Raw genomic sequence first — 10,440 nt, 5'->3', positions numbered from 1 at the left:
TATAAACTCCATTCACACTTTTTATAATTCAGCTTTCTGTGGAGACACATGCTGGAACGTTTTACTTTGAAATGTTTTGTAGTTTCTGAGTTATTTAAGTTAAACGCCCAATGCATTCCCAATGGCAATAGCACAAACTTTGGCATGCTACTAGTCCTACATACTTACACCTAGAAACCCCATTCAAACCTATTTAGGTACATCTTACGGTGGACATGTTTGCCTGAAAAGGAATCTTTGAAATGTTTCATAGTTTTAGAAATATAGTGCTTTTAAATTTGAGAAATTCAGAATGGGGGTCAATGGCAGATTTGGCAAGTAAAGATTTTAGTGGGGTTCAAACCCACAATCTCCAGATCATTCAGCCAGTGTGCTAAGTCACTGATGTACTTGCTACCTGCCACAACACAGTCTGCTGTTCCCTTTGAGTACAACATTGATACAAAAATAAAATACAAAAAATAAAATAACAGGAGATTTGTCTATTGTTTATTTTACTGTTGTTTATCTCTAGACGTTCGAATGTTTATGAACCACAATGGAAACACGTCTCTGGCTCTTCTGTCATTATCTATTCTGCCTTTTAAGAACAACATGCACAGTAGCTCACTGGGTACAGAGCCTGTCTGGGAATCAGGAGGCTGCAGGTTCAAGTCCTGGCTCTGACATAGTGTCCCAAAATCATGAAAATATGACATAATATATTATGCCGTCCCAAACCATGGACTAGTATGTCGTTTTTTCATGATTTTCATCTTTTTTTCAAATCCTCCAAAATCATGAAAAACGACATGCTATAGTATGCCGTCCGAAACCATGAACTATAGTATGTCGTTTTTTCAAGATTTTCATATTTTTTTCAAATAGTCCAAAATCACGAAAAATGACATGCTATAATATGCCGTCCGAAGAAAATTATAACTTTGGCATGCTACTAGTCCTACATACTTACACCTAGAATCCCCATTCAAACCTATTTAGGTTCATCTTACGGTGGACATGTTTGCCTGAAAAGGAATCTTTGAAATGTTTCATAGTTTTAGAAATATAGTGCTTTCAATTTGAGAAATGTATAATGGCAGATAGTGGCACGTCAAAAAATATTTCACCTAGAAACTCCATTCACACGTTTTATAATTCAGCTTACTGTGGAGACACATGCTGGAACTTTTTACTTTGAAATGTTTTGTAGTTTCTGAGTTATTTAAGTTAAACGCCCAATGCATTCCCAATGGCAATAGCACAAACTTTGGCATGCTACTAGTCCTACATACTTACACCTAGAAACCCCATTCAAACCTATTTAGGTTCATCTTACGGTGGACATGTTTGCCTGAAAAGGAATCTTTGAAATGTTTCATCGTTTTAGAAATATAGTGCTTTCAAATTTGAGACATTTACAATGGGGCTCAATGGCAGATATTGGCACGTCAAAAAAGCACTTTCACCTAGAAACTCCATTCACACTTTTTATAATTCAGCTTTCTGTGGAGACACATGCTGGAACTTTTTACTTTGAAATGTTTTGTAGTTTCTGAGTTATTTAAGTTAAACGCCCAATGCATTCCCAATGGCAATAGCACAAACTTTGGCATGCTACTAGTCCTACATACTTACACCTAGAAACCCCATTCAAACTATAGGTTCATCTTACGGTGGACATGTTTGCCTGAAAAGGAATCTTTGAAATGTTTCATCGTTTTAGAAATATAGTGCTTTCAAATTTGAGACATTTTCAATGGGGCTCAATGGCAGATATTGGCACGTCAAAAAAGCACTTTCACCTAGAAACTCCATTCACACTTTTTATAATTCAGCTTTCTGTGGAGACACATGCTGGAACTTTTTACTTTGAAATGTTTTGTAGTTTATGAGTTATTTAAGTTAAACGCCCAATGCATTCCCAATGGCAATAGCACAAACTTTGGCATGCTACTAGTCCTACATACTTACACCTAGAAACCCCATTCAAACCTATTTAGGTTCATCTTACGGTGGACATGTTTGCCTGAAAAGGAATCTTTGAAATGTTTCATCGTTTTAGAAATATAGTGCTTTTAAATTTGAGAAATTCAGAATGGGGCTCAATGGCAGATTTTGGCAAGTAAAGATTTGAGTGGGGTTCAAACCCACAATCTCCAGATCATGCAGCCAGTGTGCTAAGTCACTGATCTACTTGCTACCTGCCACAACACAGTCTGCTGTTCCCTTTGAGTACAACATTGATACAAAAATAAAATACAAAAAATAAAATAACAGGAGATTTGTCTATTGTTTATTTTACTGTTGTTTATCTCTAGACGTTCGAATGTTTATGAACCACAATGGAAACACGTCTCTGGCTCTTCTGTCATTATCTGTTCTGCCTTTTAAGAACAGAATGCACAGTAGCTCACTGGGTACAGAGCCTGCCTGGGAATCAGGTAGCCTGGCTAATAAGCCAGACTCAAATCACACTTGTGTGGTATTTGAGTCTGGAGATGCTGTGTATGGATCTTGTTTCCCGAGGGGCGGGTTCAAACATTTTCTCTTTGACGCAATTGGTCAGAGCTACTGTCAGTCAAAGGTCTCAAGCATTGAACGTCACTGTACCAAAGCCCGCCCATATTGCATACCGTGTCCCGGTTGGCCACACCAGTTCTCTGGTGTAGGAAATGGGCGTACAATTGAGCTTCTCCAGACCGTAATCCGCCGGCAGGCAATTTTTTTTTGCCAATGGCTGATTCGGTCTGGCTTATTAGCCAGGCTAGGAATCAGGAGGCTGCAGGTTCAAGTCCTGGCTCTGACATAGTCCCAAAATCATGAAAATATGACATAATATATCATGCCGTCCGAAACCATGAACTATAGTATGTCGTTTTTTCATGATTTTCATCTTTTTTTCAAATAGTCCAAAATCACAAAAAACGACATGCTATAGTATGCCGTCCGAAAAAAATTATAACTTTGGCATGCTACTAGTCCTACATACTTACACCTAGAATCCCCATTCAAACCTATTTAGGTTCATCTTACGGTGGACATGTTTGCCTGAAAAGGAATCTTTGAAATGTTTCATCGTTTTAGAAATATAGTGCTTTCAAATTTGAGACATTTACAATGGGGCTCAATGGCAGATATTGGCACGTCAAAAAAGCACTTTCACCTAGAAACTCCATTCACACTTTTTATAATTCAGCTTTCTGTGGAGACACATGCTGGAACTTTTTACTTTGAAATGTTTTGTAGTTTCTGAGTTATTTAAGTTAAACGCCCAATGCATTCCCAATGGCAATAGCACAAACTTTGGCATGCTACTAGTCCTACATACTTACACCTAGAAACCCCATTCAAACCTATTTAGGTTCATCTTACGGTGGACATGTTTGCCTGAAAAGGAATCTTTGAAATGTTTCATCGTTTTAGAAATATAGTGCTTTTAAATTTGAGAAATTCAGAATGGGGGTCAATGGCAGATTTTGGCAAGTAAAGATTTGAGTGGGGTTCAAACCCACAATCTCCGGCGTGCGGCCGTCGCGTATTGTTTAGCTAAACGGCCCTAAACGAGGTCCCATTCATTCTCTATGGTAGTGAATTTTCACTACGGGCGCAGTACCGCTTCCGGCCGCAACGTGGGTGCGGACGGCGGCCGCGGCGCTGTCCTAAACTTCGGTACCGATGTAATATATGTCTGGCCACAGAGTGGGTGTGGATGGGCTGGCTGTGGCGCTGTCCTAATCTCACTGCCGATGTAATATACGTCTGGCCACAGAGTGGGTGTGGATGGGCTGGCTGTGGCGCTGTTCTGAATGTCACTGCCAAATGCCTCTGTTCTTCTTCTCTCGAGTTATGTTTATCCTCTCGTCTCGTTGTATTTTGTCCTGCTCATCATCATCATCACCTTTGTGTTACTTTATCACAGCGAACCATCACATCAAGGTCTGTGAAATATTCTGTAATGAATAGCTGACTCTCTCGCGATTTTGGCGTTTACGTTTTATATATTTTTGGACGAGATTAATGCCTGGATTCATATATGTGCGTCATCGTAAACAGACGTTGTATGGCTCAATGGGGCACGAACAGATCACTTTCTGACTTGTCAAAGGAAACGTTTTAATGCTTATATGTCTTGGTGATTTGGTGAATGTAGTGGATTCGTTTTTAGATCGATCAGGGATCTGTTAATTATGTACTGTGCTGAGCTGTTACTGTACATGGAGCTGAACCCTATAGCAACCAGCAGACAAAATAATAACGCACTGTATCAGTGTTTACTCCTGCTTAGACCCTACAAAAGACCCGATGTTATATTTCATGATGTAACATTTATTTGACTGAGTTTAATGGTCTGATTTGTTGAAAATAGCTGATCAACAAGCTCGTAGATCGCCTAGTTTCAAATAGCCGAGGTGTATAGGCTTTATAGTGGCTTTAGCTGATGTTGATGCTATTTAAAAAACAAAACACAAAATCTGGGGGTCCCCGGACCCCTCACTGTGCTATTGGAAGCTATATTGTTATTATAGGTCAGTCAATAAACACTGAAGTTGGTGCTTTCATTTAAGTACATTGATTCACAATACCAGAATGCACTTTTAATTATAATACATGAAGCAGACAGCCCTGTGATTAAATCTTTAGCATTACACTGCAACCACACTGGAATGTTTTATTCACAATGCAAAGTTATTGTACTCATATCATGGTTTAGTCAAGCACAGTTGATTCATATTGTAATCGATCTGGGATGTTACATCGTGCAAAACTGTGTTCAATGAATTGTCTCATCTGCTACATTAACTGTTATTGCTATTCCTAGAGCATGTTGACATGGACAGGACAGCTTAGTTAATAGCATCTCTGTGTTATAATTAATGGGCTTGGTTGGTTAAATGATTTTATTAGACAAATGTAGAACAGTATAAGTACAGTCAAAACAACATAATTCACATGCAAGTAAAGGCATGGTGTTGCAAAGCAAAAAAAGCACTGGTAGAGTACTATCCGAGCTTCTGCCTGGGTATAGGGTTCGAATCCCTACAGCGCTGTGACCTGCTGACTGCCTCACCTTAGTCCTCTTTGTATGTTTACATTAAATATGAAATGCACTATTTCACTAGAGTGTAAATACGCTGTGTTCAGATTACCACACTTGAAACCCAAATATATTGTCTACCATACAACAGTAATACAACAACATAATTTGTGTGATTATAGCAATGCAATTTTAATTGTCATATCAATATTTATAACACCCAGACAGCTAATGCAGTGTTTTCCAAACTGTGGGTCTCTCACTCAACAGTAAACAAGCCAACATACAGTTTAAGTGTACACTGTACACTTGAGTTTTGGTGTTTAGTAAGAGTCATGACTTTTCAAGGTGTATAGCTTGCTGCAAGCTGATACTTTATTTAGTATTTTCAACAGTTGTAGACCTGAGGACCTATGCTTTCATGTCAGTGGTGCTCAACCTTTTTCATGTCATGGACCCCAGAATTATCTGTATTTCACCGCCGACCCCCATCTAAAAATATGTAGTTCCAGGGACTGGATGATTTTCTAAACATAGCAGCACAGAGTGCCGCACTATGAGCTTGTAGATCTGCTATTTTCCAATAGCTAAAGTATAACATAATCCTTAACACCAAAAGGGGTTCCCGCCCAGAATGGGTTAACCATACAACAAGTCCCTGCTTCACACAACACCAGCTGACACCTCCAAGGCTTACTGGGTGATGGCGAGATGGAGGGATCAGTGGAAGGCAGCAGAACATCCAGGCTTCACCACTACATCAAGGATCCCACAGATGTTCCTGGCCAGCCAGCACCTGCCCCACATGGAGTAGACAACCCTCAATCGTCTGAGGACAGGTGTGGGACGTTTCAGTACAGCAATGCAGAAGTGGGGTCTGACAGATGTGTAGGCAGGAGAAAGAGAGAGAGAGAGAGAGAGAGAGAGATGAACAGACTATATAATTGCAAAACATGGTTACAGTCACTAGCAGGCAACTTTTGTGTTTTAGTTAACGAGTGAGTGAGCGGCAGACCTTGGCGACGCAGTGCAGGCGTTGGGGGCTGCCTTCATGGACGCACAGGTCAAAGTCTCCTTCTGGAGGCGAGGAGGAGGAGGGCTGCCACATCACCTCACAGTCCAACTGTCTGTAGGCCTCTACTGTGCCTGAGGAACGCACACACGCACGCACACACATACAAGTGTTGATAAAAACAAATTACTACAACTTTTTTCATAGAGAGAGAATGGACTCTGAAAGGAATGGAATGGAATGGAAGCACCTTAAGGAATACAAATCATTGTGTGTACACTGTTTATACCCCTACACTGCTTACAGCAAATGACATCTGTATAAAGAAATTATGTTATATAAACAGAGCAATACATTCTCCATTCGTTTTATTTTTAGGATAGGATTTCAACTGCTGCTAGCCGATACATTTGCACTATATATTGTATCCCATTTCTATTTTCTTTATCTTTGTATGTGTATGAGTTCAGCAGAAATGTAGTAAAGTATTTTGGTGTGATGATTTATAACAGCCACTAGATGGCAATGATGATGACTATATATTATTGCTATATCTAGACCAATGGTTCCCAAACTTTTTCATGTCAAGGACCCCCAAATTGACACTAATTAGCCCGCGGCCCCCCCATTTGAATTCATATGCCAGGGACGCCCCGCCCCATAAGGGAAGATTTTTTTTATGGCTCAATCCGTTTAATTTCAAGGACCCCCATTTTTACATGCATTAGTCTACGGACCCCCATTTCTGGCATTTCTATCTCTGGGTCCCCCAATTTATATTTTCAAATCAATGTTAATTTAACTATGAGAGTGTACAAATGGAACCATTTGGTTCCATTTGTACACTCTGAGTTACAGACCCATAAGGGTCCATTTGGTTACTAACTATCATTTAGCTGCATGGGGACCCCCTGGAACTCCCTCAAGAACCCCTGAGGGTCCCCGGACCCCACTTGGTCATCTAGATGGAAAGAATTTATCCAAATTCATGAATTCAATCATAACTAAATATAAGCAGTATAGAGTAGAAAATCAGAGAAATAAGTCAGACACAGTGGTACAATTATAACTCAACATATTTTATTATTTTACATCCAGGTATGTCATTACCAGGCAGTTAACTGATCAATAACTAACTTTAACTATGGATACATCTTCCATGAGGGGGAATCGAACTCCAGTCTCCAAATACCCTACAAAGAAAAGTGAAAAATTCTGATTGGGTGAAAAAGATGGCAAAACTGCCTGGCAACAAAGGCAAGCCTTCGTTTCATTGGCTGTCTGGCTGTGCCGACTATACACGACCGGCCGGCGCGTGAGGCTCATGTAAAGTAGTCCTAATCCATGTTCACACCATTGATTTAGGGATTTGATGCGTTTGTGCGTGCTCTCAGTTTAACGGACGGGACCCCATATACTGCGCTGTAATCTGATCCCTGGTCAGCGGCTGACCGACCGTCAGCAAGTCTACAGCAAGCCAGCGGGCATCTGCTGCTTTCACAGTATTGACGACACCTATACAGTCAAAGAACGTACAAAGAACGATTTGTTGTGTAATGCTTGTCTTAATATATTCGGGGCACATGTAGCCTATATGTCGCGGGACTCGATTGGAGCATACTGGTCGTTTATACTGTAAATTGATTGATTGCAGCTGCAAACAGTTGTAAATAACTTAGCCTACACGCTTAGGTTGCTTATCTTATGCAATGAATATATAAGAATAGATGAAGCATATGCATGGATCGAAATCGAATAGCCTGCAGGGACCCAGGCAGCTAGGTTATATCAAAGTTTAGTCTACTACACCACGTGTGTGTGTGTGTGTGTGTGTGTGTGTGTGTCTTGCATCCATACAGTAGGCCTAGCGATCCAGATATCAAAATGATCGGAGCGCCCCGATCAACTCGGGAGGATTCAGACTTCATATGGGGTCGGGTTGGGGATCTTTGAACACACTACACAATTATTAATCGGACGGGTCGGGTAGTAGTAAATTGGGACCTTATATGTATCCACAACATCATCACACATCACTCCCTCTCCCTCTAGCCACCCTCCCATGCACTCCACTGCCTCCCCATCGGTTTTTATTTTTATTTTCCAACTGTTCAAAAGCGATATAATGCGAGTTCAATGCTTTCTAATTAAAAACCTTTTCCGCAAGTGTTTCCATACACTATTTGCGCATTTCCCTTTTTTCGAAAAAGCCTAAATCCGCAACCTGCAAGCGAAAAAGTGTTTTTGCGAAAAATGGAGACTTATTCGCACTTTGATGTGTTTCCATCCAGGAGATTTTGCGCAAGAGCCTTAATGCGCAAAAAAACGGCTTTATGGAAACGCACCTACTGAGAGGTTTAATGGCCATAGCAAAGCCGATTAACACTACATGATTGACTGGACACCTTTACCATTAAAATGTTTAATTTCACCACAAACTTGACTTCAGGAACGCTCTATAATGTTTTTTTGCATGGCAAAATTACACAGCAAAATCCTGAGATTTAATTACATTTCGCAAGCATATCAATTGACCCTCACTGTTTATACCCTGGATTTGAATAACAGGACAGTTCTCCACTGTCCTCCACTGTCTCCAACATGCATAATTGCATATTAGGCTCCTTATGAGAAGCATGCACGAATCTGGTTTGGTTTATAAGTTATAACTATTGACTTTATTTCTTTGACATTTATACTATAGCCTATGAATTATCGATCTATATTGTATTTATCTCGTTATTTATTTTAGGCTCTCAATGACGAAACCGGCGAGGACTCGTTTTTTCTTTTTTTATATCTTCCAGACCACAGAACAGGTCTTGGATAATTGGATTCCTTGTCCTGTGGGCTAGTACTAGTAGACTAGTATTAGTCCTCGTGAAAAGGAATATTTTCTTAATTCTAGGAAATCCATTGGATTGTGAAAATAAATAATTGACTTGATCTTCATAATTGCGTTTGCTCAAGGATAAACGCGTGTTTCCAAGTCGGGGTGCTCACGGAGTGCAACCACTAACCAGTGAATGTTTCAGGCTCAGCCAACGTTGGTGACTAGTCTAGACTCGTCCCAAGTAACCGGTGTAAATTAGATTAGATTTAGATGTGTAAAAGTGTAATGGAGTTGGAACAACAGACGTTCAGGAGGCGGAGGAACACACTTGACCATACCTTCACGCCAATCTCCGCCCCCCATGCCAATCTACCTGAGCCTACTTATAGCCACCCAATACAACCCAGCATCCTCTATGCTTTCGTATGTTGTCACGTACACAAACACACGTCAAAGCCAAAGAAACCGTTCGACACTTGACTCACCGTCTCCATGGACTCCCCTGTCGACTTGTTCGAGCTGTTTGCCGAACCGTCACCCGGGAGCACCCAGGGAAGCCCGACGCCCGCCGGCGCCGGGAGCTCGCCCTCCATCATTTCCGATACATCCAGCACCTCCAGTGTTGCTGACGCCGACAACCCAGCTGTCGTCGCTCCGGCTCTAAGCGCCGCCACCGCCGTTCCTCAAACCGCCCCGCGGTCCAACGGATCCTCCATCCTGCCGTCCGGCCACGCCACCACCGCGTCCTCAGGTCTGTCCCGATCCCACTCGCAGAGCAGCACCACCAGCAGTGCGCCCTCTCACCGCCGCAGCTCCACGAGACAGCACAACGCTTCTCGCAGCTCAGCTGCCTCGCGCTACCGCAGTCAGCCACAACAACCCAGCCAGCCACAACCCGCCATCACGGACTGGACCGTGGTGGGTCTCCAGCGCCAGCTCCGCGCTCGGAATATCACCTTCCCTCGCGCCACCAACAAGGCGGGCTTGTTCCAGTTGTTTTGCAACGCTGACTCCACCATGGACTCCACAACAACAACACCGGGGCCTTCCTCGAGCCGGACGCGTTCCGATGACGTCACGAGGCGCGCTACAGCCGCGACAACCGTCGATGACGTCACCCGCCGATCCAGGCGGTCCAGAGCCAACCCAGTCTCTTTCCCCCCCCCCATTTCCAGTGTTGGGTATCTTACATTATATATTTGGAATATACTTCTTTACTTTTACTTAATCTTGTCAAGTTTTAAGTTAATGTAGTGTCTGTTACCCACCTTCCAGCGTCGGGTGCCTTACACTCCCATTTGGAATACGTGTACCATATACATATATAACATATATATATACATTGTATATATGGGGTATTATGTATGTATACACATATATTATCATTGCTTTAACTTGCCAAGCATTAAGCCCATGTAGTGTTAGTTACCCAACACCACCCACCTCTACCTCCTCCCTTCCTTCCACCTCTTCCACACTTCTTCCACACTTCTCCCCACCACCCCTCCCCCACACGGCACTTTCTTCCGAACAGCGCAAACAGCGCAACCCTCCCAAGCTCCCCCCCCTCCACCAGCA

The sequence above is a fragment of the Electrona antarctica genome, assembly GCF_951216825.1.
Source record: "Electrona antarctica genome assembly, chromosome: 9".
Classification (NCBI taxonomy): Eukaryota; Metazoa; Chordata; class Actinopteri; order Myctophiformes; family Myctophidae; genus Electrona; species Electrona antarctica.
Note: the sequence above shows the minus strand (reverse complement) of the source record.